This window comes from Oryctolagus cuniculus, chromosome 5, assembly GCF_964237555.1.
Source record: "Oryctolagus cuniculus chromosome 5, mOryCun1.1, whole genome shotgun sequence".
NCBI classification, from domain to species: Eukaryota; Metazoa; Chordata; class Mammalia; order Lagomorpha; family Leporidae; genus Oryctolagus; species Oryctolagus cuniculus.
In genome coordinates, this window is record NC_091436.1 from 158,416,664 (window position 1) to 158,429,603 (window position 12,940).

The following is a 12,940-nucleotide window of genomic DNA, read 5'->3' on the forward strand; positions in this document are numbered from 1 at the left end:
CTCACGTTTTCTATCTTAATTTTGGTTTAATATCATGAATTTAATATGAAGACACAATGCTTTTTGGAAGAATTAAAACAATTCTATGTTTTAACAGGGCATGGGTGTTTGACACAGTGGGTAAGACATGATGTGGGGTCTCCATCCTATATTGGAGTGACTGTGTTCAAGTCCTGCTTCCTGGTTCTGCTTCTGATCCCAGACCCCTGGAAATGCACACCCTGGGAGGCAGCAGGTGATGGCTCGAGTACATGTGGGAGACCCAGATGGAGTTCTGGGCACCTGGCATCAGGCTGGCCCACCCCTGGCTGTTGTGGGCATTTGGGGAGTGAACCAGTGGATAGAATCTCTATCTCTCTCTCTCTCTCTCTCTCTCTCTCATTTTCAAAAAATTAAAAAAGAATAAGTAGCTACATTTGGGAGAAATGCCTAACATTAGTGTAGATTTCTTTTACATTTTGATTTTGCTTACTTTTAAGGCATGGACACATTTCCCTTAAGAAGAAACATCAAAACATCCCTTGTAAGTAATACTGCTAAGGGAAACATGCGTAGTCTGTGAGGAACAATGGCAATAGTGAAAGCAACAATAGTGTGAATCTGGGCCTTGAACGCCTGTGCCCCTGGCTTCCATCTTCACTGCCACAAGGATGAGAAGGTGAAGTACAGCACCTACTGGTAGTGAGGCCATTGGTCCCTATTGTCAAGTTCAGGAGGAGCCAATCTATAAAAGGCTATGAGACTGAGCAATAGGACTCCTTCTGGCTCTGAGCAGTGTACGGCCTGCAGAAGTGAACTCCCCTTACGGGGGACTTCCCCAGGCCTCAGCCTGGTTAGAAGAAGGGGCATGCAGGAGAGGTAGAAATGATGGGAAGGGACCAGCATCATGGAGCAGCCAGGACGCCTCTGCCTGTATCCCATATGAGTGCAGGTGTGAGTCCCAGCTGCTCTGTTTGTGATCCAGCTCCCTGCTGATGTACCTGGGAAAGCAGTGGAGGGTGGCCCATGTGACTGGGCCTCTGCACCCATGTGGGAGACCTGGTTGGAGCTCCAGGCTCCTAGCTTTGGCCTGGCACAACACTGGCTGTTGCAGTAATTTGGGGAGTGAACCAGTGGCTGGAAGACCTCTTTCTCTGTTTGTCTCTCCCTCTCTGTCACTCTGCCTTAATTTTAAGATTCATTCATTTATTGAAAGAGAGAGAGAGGAAAAAAAGAGAGAGATCAATCTTCCATCCATTGATTCACTCCCTAGATAGCTGCAACAGCCAGGGCTGGGCCAGGCTGAAACCAGGAGCCAGGACTTCATCTGGGTCTCCAATGTGAGTGGCAGGGGCTCAACCATTGGCCATCTTCCACTGCTTTCCCAGGCCATTAGCAGGGAGCTGGATCAGAAACGGAGCATCTGGCATTTGAACCGGTGCCCAAACATGATGTTAGTGTCGCAGGTGGCAGCTTTACCCGCTGCATCACAGTTCTGGCCCCAACCCTGCCTTTCAAATAAACAAATCTTTAAAAAACTGACAGGGGATCGGCACTGTAGCATAGCAGGTAAAGCTGCCACCTGAAGTGCCTGGCATCCCACAGGGGCACCAGTTCGAGTCCTGGCTGCTCTACTTCTGATCCAGCTCTCTGCTAATGGCCTGAGAAAGCAGTAGAAATGGCCCAAGTCCTTGGGCCTCTGCACCCATGTGGGAGATTGGGAAGAGGCTCCTGTCTCCTGGCTTCAGATCAGTGCAGCTTCGGCCATTGTGGCCATCTGGGGAGTGAACCAGCAGATGGAAGACCTCTCTCTCTCTTTCTGTCTGTAACTCTGCCTTTCAAATAAAATAAATAAATCTTTTAAAAAATAGAAAAATTAATAACTGACAGGAAGCAAGGACGAGACAGGAGCAAGCTCACAGCCTTTATCAGTTTCAAAGCTGACAGTTTGGTCTACATGTGTGCAGTTGTTCTCAAGATGGGTAGAAACAGCTATACTCAGTCCTAAAAAAGTGCATGGAAAATGTGCATTATCTTTCCTTTAAATTTTTAAAAATTAATTGATTATTTTTATTTATTTGAAAGAGAATCTCCCAAGCACAGGGACCTCTCTCACCTGCTGATCCATTCCCCAAATGCCTGCAAAGACCACATTTGGGCCAGGCTGAAGCCAGGAGTCAAGAACTCAATTAGGGTCTCCCACATCGGCAGACAGGGACCCAGCCAAGTCCTGGGCCATCACCTGCTGCCTCCCAGGATCCCCATTAGCAGGAGCTAGAATCAGGAGCAGAACCAGGACTTGACCCCAGCATCCCAGGTGTCCCACACAGCATCTTCAAGGCTAAGCTAAATGCCCACCCAGTGCGTTATCTTTCAGTCTCATTTCCCATGAACCTTGGAAGTATCCTTGTATTAAGGGTTTGCCCCATAAAATGTAACCACCCAGAATACCTTTTTTATAATACACAAGGCCTCTCCTGGGATGTCCAGTGCTGTGAGCTGACTCTACTGCCCTTTGCCATGCTGCCACCTAACACTACAGGCTCCCTAATTTGCTTATTTCTGTTTATACTTTTAATAAACATTGAATCCTGTTCATGAATTTTTCTGCAACTCAATTTTTCTCAAAGATGATCTTAGAGATCATCTATGTAAAGTATCCCTTTTTAAATTTTTTAAAAAGATTCTATGTATTTATTTGAGAGGTAGAATTACAGACAGAGAGAGGGAGAGATGGAAAGGTCTTCCATCTGCTGGTTCACTCCCCTATCTGAAGCCAGGAGCCAGGAGCTTCTTCCGGTCTCCCACATGGGTACAGGGGCCCAAGCACTTGGGCCATCTTCCACTGCTTTCCCTGGCTATAGCAGAGAGCTGGATTGGAAGAGGAGCAGCCGGGTCGTGAATTGGCGCCCATATGGGATGCCAGCACTGCGGGTGGAGGCCTATCCTACTACCCCACAGCGCCGGCCCCCTAAAGCATCCCTTCTTTATCCTACTTCCTACCCCAGAGAAGGAAAATGTGAATATTTGTTCAGTTATTAACTCTATTGAAATCCATTTAGGATGTTGACAACTGTCCCATTTAAAAAAGCAAACAAATCTCATATTGAATGTTTTTGTTCATTTCCCCTTGCAAGGGTTCCCCTGGGGTTGATGAGAAGTAGGCATTGACGGCACGCAGACTGTGCATTTGGAGTTCCCACAGTCCTGTCAGACTAATTCCAGGTGGCCCCATCCTCCCAGACCTGTACCTGCCAGCTGCGCCCCAAGACACCGCCTCCTCCACAGCCCCGCCCACACCCACGTGCATAGGTTTGCAATATCTGCCTATCTGCTTATTTAAAAACCATGTCTCAGTTTGATTGGCATTCCCCTCATTTGTCTTGGAGACGTATATTTTTGTCATGTATTTGTTGGCCATTTTAATTTTTTTTCTGTCACAAATGGTTTATTCTTACCTTTTGCACATTTTTTACTGGGTTGTTTGACTTGCTCTTATGACTTGTAAAATATTGTAAATATGTGTTGGATAAGAATTATCTGCAAGATATATAAAGCAAATGTCGGCCGGCGCCGCGGCTCACTAGGCTAATCCTCCGCCTTGCGGGGCCAGCACACTGAGTTCTAGTCCCGGTCGGGGCGCCGGATTCTGTCCCGGTTGCCCCTCTTCTGGGCCAGCTCTCTGCTGTGGCCAGGGAGTGCAGTGGAGGATGGCCCAAGTGCTTGGGCACTGCACCCCATGGGAGACCAGGAGAAGCACCTGGCTCCTGCCATCGGATCAGCACGGTGTGCCAGCTGCAGCGCGCCGGCCGTGGCGGCCATTGAAGGGTGAACCAACAGCAAAGGAAAACCTTTCTCTCTCTATCTCACTGTCCACTCTGCCTGTCAAAAAAAAAAAAAAAAAAAAAAAAAGCAAATGTCTTTTCCCAAGCTAAGTTGTATTTGCTTATTTATTTATTGGGAGAGAGAGAGAGAGAGATCTTCCAACTGCTAGTTCACTTCTCAAATGTCCACAACCTCTCAGCTGCTGGTTCACTCCCCAGATGCCTGCAAAGACCAAGGCTGGGCCCAGATGAAGGCCTAGCCAGGCCAAAGACAAGAGCCTGGAATTCAATGTGGGCCTCCCACATGGATGGCAGGGGCCCAGCTGACTGAGCCATCACCACTGCTTTCTAGGGTGCGCATCAGTAGGGAGCTGGAGTGCAGAGCCGAGCCTGCGTGCACACCCAGCGCACCTGTATAAGGACACAGGTGTCCCAACAACATCAACTGCTGCACCAAACACTGGCCCTTAGGCTTTTAACCATATTCATGTTTTATGAATAGCATAGTTCGTCTTGATGAACTTGGATTGATGAGCCTTATGACTTTTGCTTTTGTCTCTTACCTGAAGGCTGTTTCTCAACTCAGTGGCTTGCAGTATTCTGTATTTTTCCTGATAGACATGTGTTTGTATTTTCATGTTTACATTTTGTTATCATAAGAAAGACTTCTGATTTAAACTCACAAGAAACATACACACAACAAATCAACCCTTTCAAACACTGTTTTTAAACAATCAAATTCTTTAAAATATTTTACATTAAGGTATCAATGTTTTGTATTTGATCTCTCAAGTACTTTGAATACTGAAAGGGGAGACAGACAAAACCAAAAACAAATATTCCTAACCACAAAAGTTATCTCTATCAATCGCTGGCTTCATAGGAATGACACATTGTGGTTTATACTCAAACTTTCCCAGCGTGGGGGCAGGTGTTGTGGTGCAGTGGGTTATGCTGCTGCTTGAAGCCCACCTCCCACACCGGAGCACTTGTTTGAACTAACACACCTGGGAAGGCAGCAGGTGATGCCCAAGCACCCCGGGCCCCTGCCATCCGTGTGAGAGACCCAGAGGGACTTCCTGGCTCCTGAGTTCTGCCTGGCCCAGCCCTGGTCATTTAGCCATTTGGAGAATGAAACAGTAGATGGAAGATTCTCTCTCTCTCTCTCTTTTTCTTCTCCTCTCTCTGTCAGTATGCCTTCCAAATCAAATGAGCAAATTAATCTTAAAAAAAAAAAAGTTCTAAGCATGAAGAGATGTTGTATGTCCACCCTGGCTCCCAGTTCCTATCTTTAGTTTCCCCAATTAGTAACAAATGGTGCAATAGTGTAGTAAGAATGGGCGGTCACTTTGAGTGAATGCTTGCCACAGGCTTTGTAGATCCCTCACTGAAAGCCCGAGATGAGATCCTCTTTAATCTTATTTCTGAGGTTGGGGTTGTTATGATGCCCCTTGCCTAGATGAGGAAGTGGAGAAGCGCATGGGTGGAGGACTGATGTCATCCCACACTCCCCAGAGCTTGAGCTCTTGGCCACCTCCAATGTGACTTGTAGTAATAATTGTATCTGTCTATGGGCTACAGTATGATATCTCAGGTACGTGTATACAATGTCTAATGCTCCAATCAGGGCCATTAACACCTCTGTATCTGTTTTTGAAAGGAAGGAGGAAGTATCTACCTTCCTGGGACATCACTTTCTTCCCTTATTTAATAAGGAGATTGGAGGAGTGACCTTCAGTCTGCCTATTCTGCCTGAAATTCTGAGTCTTAAAAACACACCCAAGACTTAAAACAACAAAGTGACCTGGGGTCAACCCTAAGCCTTTCTGACGAATCAGCTGTTTCTAATCTCTGTTCAACAATCAGATTCTGTTGGGAGTAACCGCAGAGTTCCTGGGTGCTGATAAGCAGCCTCAGCTCCAGCGTAACTGGAGGTGCAGACAGGCACTGGGCCACGTGAGCTGACCTGGCCCCTCCAGCACCAGGAGACTACCTCTGGCTGCTCCCTGGGAGCCTGGGGCCCACCAATGGCCCAGGTCTGACTGCCCGCGAGGGAGGACTGCTCCCTTCTGGGTTCCACTGAGAGCCTGCCCTTGTCTGCACAGATCCCTCACTCTCTCCTGCCAGCCAGCAAAAACACAGAGGAACACGTCACTTCTTCAGCGTTTAGGGAAAGCAGCTCACATAAGCTGTTAGAGTACTAGAGACAATCTGGTTTACTCATTTTACTTCTGCTTTTCCTGGTTTTTTTTGTTTGTTTGTTTTGTTTGTTTGTTTTTGTAAATCAGTTTGAAAACTTTTACACACATCACTTAATCTTTGTTTTTGAAATTTGAGAGAGAGAAAGCGAGACATGGGTTCTATATACTCCCAGTCCTGCAACAGCTGGGGCTGAGCAGAAGCCAGGAGTCTGGAATGCAGTCCAGGTCGCTCCCGAAAGTGGCCCAGACCCAGTTCCTTGGGCAAACACCACCAACTGCCAGGGTCTGCATTAGCAGGAAGCCAGGGTCTGTTTCCGGGGGCAAGCACTGAATCCAGGCACTCTGAGGTGGGACAAGGGCTTCTTCACTGGCACCTTGACCTCTAGGACAAATGCCCACCCCATAGCACAGCACTTAAACGCAGGGTGAAAGTGATTTCCAACAGTCCCTGATAAAAATCTCTCCACAGTCTCACCTGTGGCTGATGTTCCTATGTGTTTGTAGAGTGAATTCCAGTAACTTCCACTGCAAAGCATTCCAAATTACTGAGAAACCCTAATAGTTCTAACATTTGTTTAGATATTACTAGGAATCAGGAAGTGTTAACCACTTTATCCATTGTCTGCTTTTGTCTTCCCAAAAGCCCTCACCCTAAAATTAGCCTTTTCCCCTAAACACTGAAGCCCAGGAGGCAACTTGAGAATGAGCTCACACACAGTGGACTGCAATTTGAATGTAGGCTACGCGTTCTTAAGCCCTGTGTTATTTGTTTCCATCTGCAATGCTTCAAGCAAGAACTAAAAATTAAGCTTATGGCTTTTTTTTTTTTTAAAGATTCATTAATTTATTTGAAGGCAAGTTACAGAGAGGCATAAGCAGAGGGAGAGACAGAGAGAGAGAGAGGTCTTCCATCTGCGAGTTCACTCCCCAGATGGCCACGATGGCCTGAGCTGAGCTGATGCAAAGCCAGGAGCCAGGAGCGTCTTCCAGGTCTCCCACGCGAGTGCAGGGACCCAAGGACTTGGGCCATCTTCCACTGCTTTCCCAGGCCACAGCGGAGAGCTCAATCGAAAGTGGAGCAGCTGGGACTCGAACCAGCACCATGTGGCATGCTGGCACTGCAGGTGGTGGCCTTACCTGCTACACCACAGCGCCGGCCTCAGCTTATGTTTTGATAAACTGTAGAATACCAGTGCTACTTATAATTAGTAATATTGTTGAAATATGTAGGTTACAAACCTTGAGGCTTTTTTTTTTTTTGCAAGTCCATTCTGTTTTGTTCTGCACCCATTTAGGCATACATTTGTGAGATGGCTTTCACAGGAATCCTATCTATGGCCATGGAAAGACGCCTTGGGCAGAGATGGACTCAAGTTCATTTGCCTTCCAGGAAGCAGACGTAGGTCACCCCTAACTCGGGACTGAGTTAATGGAATGGAAAGTTTTTACAAATCACTCCTTTATAAATCATTTACATTGCAAATCATTTATAAATATATCCAGTGTTTATTCTGCATGCTGATGAGGTAGATATTTAAATAACAACATTTTAAAGTTTTAAACATCTCTAAGAGACAAGCACGAAAAATCTGCCCTGGAAATGTTTTATCTATTTCCACTGAAATTCTCAAGAACGTATGACTGATCTATAGCAGACATGCTAAATGTTTTGATGCCTGAATCTGTTGTGTCTTTCAAATCTCTCTTTTTTTTTTTTTTTGAAGGATTTAGAAAAATGACAACAAAGGGTTCCAAGGAATTTGTTTAGTTACAAAACCAAACAAACAAAACATTTCCCTAGTATAGGTCCCTGGGGTCCCTGTGTCAGTTCTGATCTTTATCTCCATTTAAAGGACTTGCAGAGATCTGGCTGGAGGCACGCAGAGGGGCTTAAGCATCAAAGGGGGCTGCTGTCCCATGTGCTGAATGTTTTACAACTGTGCCCAGCAGAGGCTAAGACTGAGAACATTATCTTTCATTAAGCACTTAACCTCATGGCCATTAGCAAAGAGAAGTCTTTCATGATTTGGGTCTGATATTTGTTTGTTTGTTTTTCTTAAGTCAATTTGAAAAATTTTCTTCTTACAGATGATTCTTTGAAATTCAGCTTCTTATCGTCAACATTATGAATTCAAAAAGTTCTACAGCATGTAGACCACGAAATGATGCAAGCTATTTCATGAGAACAGCCAGACTTTCCTTACTGAAGACTGGAGTTTTCAGTCGATGACTGTTATGATGGTATGTGGTTGGTTATAAATAAGCATTTTCTTGGCATGTGAAATTGTGAACAATTCCTAGGGCAGAAATATCAGAAAATGTCTTGCTACACAACGTATAAAGATGTGTCCTAAATAACAAGATGCAAATGTGTCAGAGGGTACAAGCACTGGATCCCAACCAGTCTTAACGTTTGACCCTATTGGGCCAAAATAAGCCTTACTATTAGCAAAGGAAACGAAGCATGCCTGGCTAATTGACTGATCTCAAAGCTAGCTTTTCTCCTCATGACTGACTTCCAGGAATGTAGAGCCTGGTTGTCTTTCACCTAACGTGCTTAGATCCCGTTTGGCAAAATTCATAGGTAAATAAATAACTACACATACTGGTTTTCAAGTTACCGAAAGCAAAAAAGGAAAGATGTTTTGTTTCAGGCAAAGCCAACTGATAACCCACGTCTGTTGGTTTTTGTGAAATATCTTTTCAAAGCCTACCCAGAGCTGAACATCACAGAATGTATTTAATTATTCAGTGTTACATTTCAGAAACCAAAAGCCAGAATTAGAAGACAATAGGTGAAGTTCTAGACAGGGCTCTCTGTTGACTAAGTAGATCACATTTTGTAAATAGAATTTACAAATATCTTCTTTTCCTTCTAAATTCCTGTTGTTGCTTTCTTTCCATTGTATTTCAACTTGCACACTAAAAGGAAGTACAATTTGATGCCTCCTCTTGTAGGAGAAATATGTTTAAGTAATGATCCTATCAATTTTTTAATGGAAAATTGCTCCATTTCTTTTTGGAAGCATTCTTGGAAGGATCAAACTCAGGGATTTTGTGATATTATTATAATAGGTTATGCTGTGCTCAAACCACGTCTGTACCCAAAACAAAGTTAATCCATGTTCAGCTTTCCTTGTTTTCAATCTTGTATCATCAAAAGACACGTACCAAAGACATTTTCCTCAATAATGATTAACAATTGGAAGCTAATGTGCTTGGAAATTTACAAGTTTTCTGCTTGATGAGAATCATCACTTTGGATTGTCCTTTTATCTCCTGCTATGTAAATTAAATATTTCTCCACTAAATATTTTTTATGGCTCCTATTATATCAATTGTGAGAAAAGGGCATAGAAAAAGGTTGTAACATCTATTATCTATACAAATACGCATGGCACTGGACACACTCATTTCTGCAGGAAATGTAATGGAAGGTTTTATGAATACTAAACAGACTTTCACATGGAAGTGAATATTAAGGGATTCAATTACCATAAATCATTGACAAACAGCAGCACGGCAGCGTAGAAGAAAACAGCCCTTCAAATCCCAGCCTCACTACGTACCTAACTGTGTAACCCTGGATAATTTTTGAACCAGAAAATGGGGATAATATCCCACAGGGTTTGTTGTACTTGTTACAATGTAAAATACTGCATGATATATAATGTAATTTGTTCATAAAATGCCATCACACCAGGGCAGGCACTGTGGAGCAGCGGGATAAACTTCCTCTTGGGATGCCCACACCCCGTATCAGAGTGCCTGGTTCATATCAGAGTGCCTGGTTCAAGTCCTGGCTACTCTGCATTTTCTGTCTGCTAATGAGCCTGGGAGGCAGCTGATGATAACCCAAACACTTGGGTTCTCTCATATGGGAGACCTGGACTGAATTCTTGGCCCCTGTCTGCCTGACCTAGCCTCTGCTCTTGAGGGCATTTAGGTTGTAAAGAGAGGATAGAAGACCCCCCTCCCTTTTCTGTGAAAAGACATTATCACACCAACAGAGCATGACCTGCGTGTAATCTCAAAACTGAAATCTAATAATTGTAACTTGTTGGTTTAAGAAAGAAAACTTACCCGGGGGAGGCCTTTAGCTTAGCAGTTAAGACAAGTACAACCCACATCGGGCTATCTGGGTTTGAGTACCTGCCCTGGCTCCTGATCCAGCTTCCTGCTATGCAGACCTGATAGGCTGCAGTGATGGCTCCAGAAACTGAGTCCCTGCCCCACACACGGGAGGTCTGATCTCGCTTGCCTCCCCGCCCCTCTGCCTTGAAATGAGACTCCTTCAGCATGCTGAAATGAACTCTTAACACCTACTGCCCCAGGAGGTGTGATGGAATGAGATAACCCTGACTTCTCTCAGAACAACAGCAGAGTCATCAGAAAGCATTTGTTAAATGACACGGAGACTTCATACTTTAAGGATGCCTAAAAGGCTGGAACTGAAACATGAACAATCAGGACTTTAGGAGAGAAGTCTGTTGGTCCTCCTCCTTGGGTGGGTGGTGGATGTGAGCCCTGGTCTCTGCCCAGCTGCCCCTCCCTGCCTGCCCTGAGCAAATCCCAGCCCCAGAAGGCACACGTGCTTGGGAGGGGTGTTCACTCAGAACTCGCTCCCGCCCCGAGTGGAGGAAGGCATGGTCAGGCCTGTCCTCTCCTGGCTTACCCTTAGGGTTGAATAACTGGGGTGAATAGTAGCAGAATTTGGGGTGAAGAGTAGCAGATTGGGGTGAATAATAGCAACATTTGCAATCTTGCCTTCTTCCTTGAAGACAAATACGCTCCTCCCTGTTTCTGGGCAAATGTGACTTGGAACTTACACTTGAACTTGTGGATTCCCATTGACTCCTTGCTGTGAGGTGGAGGTAACGGGGGCATGGGATTTCTCTCACAAGAGTCCCTTCTCTCTTTCTTCACAGTCCCTGGACTGCGCTGGGGGAAGCAATGTCTTCCTGATCTTGTCCACTTTCTTGGATGTCGTGAGGGATCACCTGGTTGTCCCGTGTGCACCACTCTCCCAGACAACACTCTGGGCACAGACTCCAGGCCCTGATGGCTCCACACTGTGCTCGTTTGTGTGTGTCTTGCTCAAGCTTAGAGTCCAGAAATCCCAGCTGTGGAGGATTCTCCCAGGACACTTGGATCACTCATGTCCCTGGCTCTCAGGATCTATTCCTACTGTCTGCTCCTGCAGAACTGTGCAGGAACCAAAGTGTTAAGTGAATTGGCATGGCTGAATCTTCAACCCAAGTGCCGGAGCTTCTGTTTTCCTGTTGGAACCCCTCTTTCTTCAGCCCATTGCTCCAGCAGGTGGAATCTTCCTGGACATGGATCCTCCTCCATTTGGCTCATCAACAAATGTCTCCTGGGAAGTGAGTCCACCAATGGTACAGCAAGGATGCCAGGGCCACCTTGGCAAGGGAGAACTTGTGTGTGCCTTGCGCCCTCCTCTGCTTTTCTTCTCTTTTCCTTTCCCTGTCCTGCTGTCGCCACGCCCCTATCAACTGCTAGCACAGTAGAGAAAGAGTGACAACAGTCTTCAGACTTCAAGGTGGTGCTCCTTTCTCTACACGACTCTCACTTGCTGAGTGGCCTTTGCACAGGTCAGGGCCACACCCATGCTCATCAGCCCTCAAGCCAGCCCTGCTGTCCATGATGTCACCACGGTTTTGTCAAGTGCCTTGCAAAATCTCCATTTTTTTTTTTTTTTTGCATTGCTTATCCCCTTGGTCTCAAGACTTTCACATCTCCTGAGCCTTTCCTTACATGTAATGCATTGCACCATGAAAGCCTGGTTTCATATACCAGCTCCAGCATCTATGGGACAAGGTTTCCTAATGTGAGATACACCTTTCTGGTCTTTAGAATGGGACTGTAAAGGCGCATAGTAGGGATAAACACTGATCCTCCACATTCCTTCTGCCTGAAATGTTCTTCCCATCCATGCCTCTGCTTAACAAAGTTGCTTTGAAGCCAAACTTCAAACATTCTCCTTGAACCCGCCCTCCTCACTCTCCACTGCATTTGACTGGATCACTTTATGCTACTCAAGATACTTTGCATTTTGCTTATTTACTCTTTAACTAGAACTTGAGCTCCTGGAAGGTAGACACCATTTAACTTGCTTTCAATTTACCTGTCTCGGGTGTTTTCTACGTTGCTGGTACTAAGTAGATCTTCATTCACGGTCTGAGTGAATCTTCTCTCTTCCATTTATCTCAGTTGACATGGCTCTGTGGTTTTGTTCTGCTGCCTGACACCATATCTGAAGTCCCAAATTCTTTTTTTTTAAGATTTATTTATTTATTTGAAATTCAGTTACAGAGAGAAAGAGAGAGGAAAGATCTTCCACCCATTGGCTCACTCCCCAGATGGCCACAAAGGCTGGAGCTGTGCAGATCCGAAGTCAGGAGCCAGGAGCTTCTTTCAGGTCTCCCACATGGGTGCAGGGGCCCAAGCACTTGGGCCATCCTTCACTGCTTCCCAGGCCATAGCAGAGAGCTGAATTGGAAGTGGATTTGAACCAGAATCCATATGGGATGCTGGCTCTGTGTAGGCAGCGACTTTACCTGCTACACCACAGTGGCAGTCCCTAAAGATTTATTTCTTATTTATTTGTAAGGCAGAATTACAGAGAGATGAAGAGAGACAGAGAGGGAGAGATCTATCCCCTGGTTTACTCCACAAATGGCTGCAATGGCTGGGGCTGGGCCAGGCTGAAGCCAGGAGCCTGGATCTTCATCTGGGTCTCCTACTTGGATGCAGGAACCCAAGCACTTGGACCATCCTCTGCTGCTTTCCTAGGCACATTAGCAGGGATGTGGATAGGAAGTGGAGCAGCCAGGTCTCAAACTGGCACCCATATGGGATGCTGGTATCACAAAGGCTTAACTGCCAGGCCACAACACCCACTCCTGAAGTCCCAAA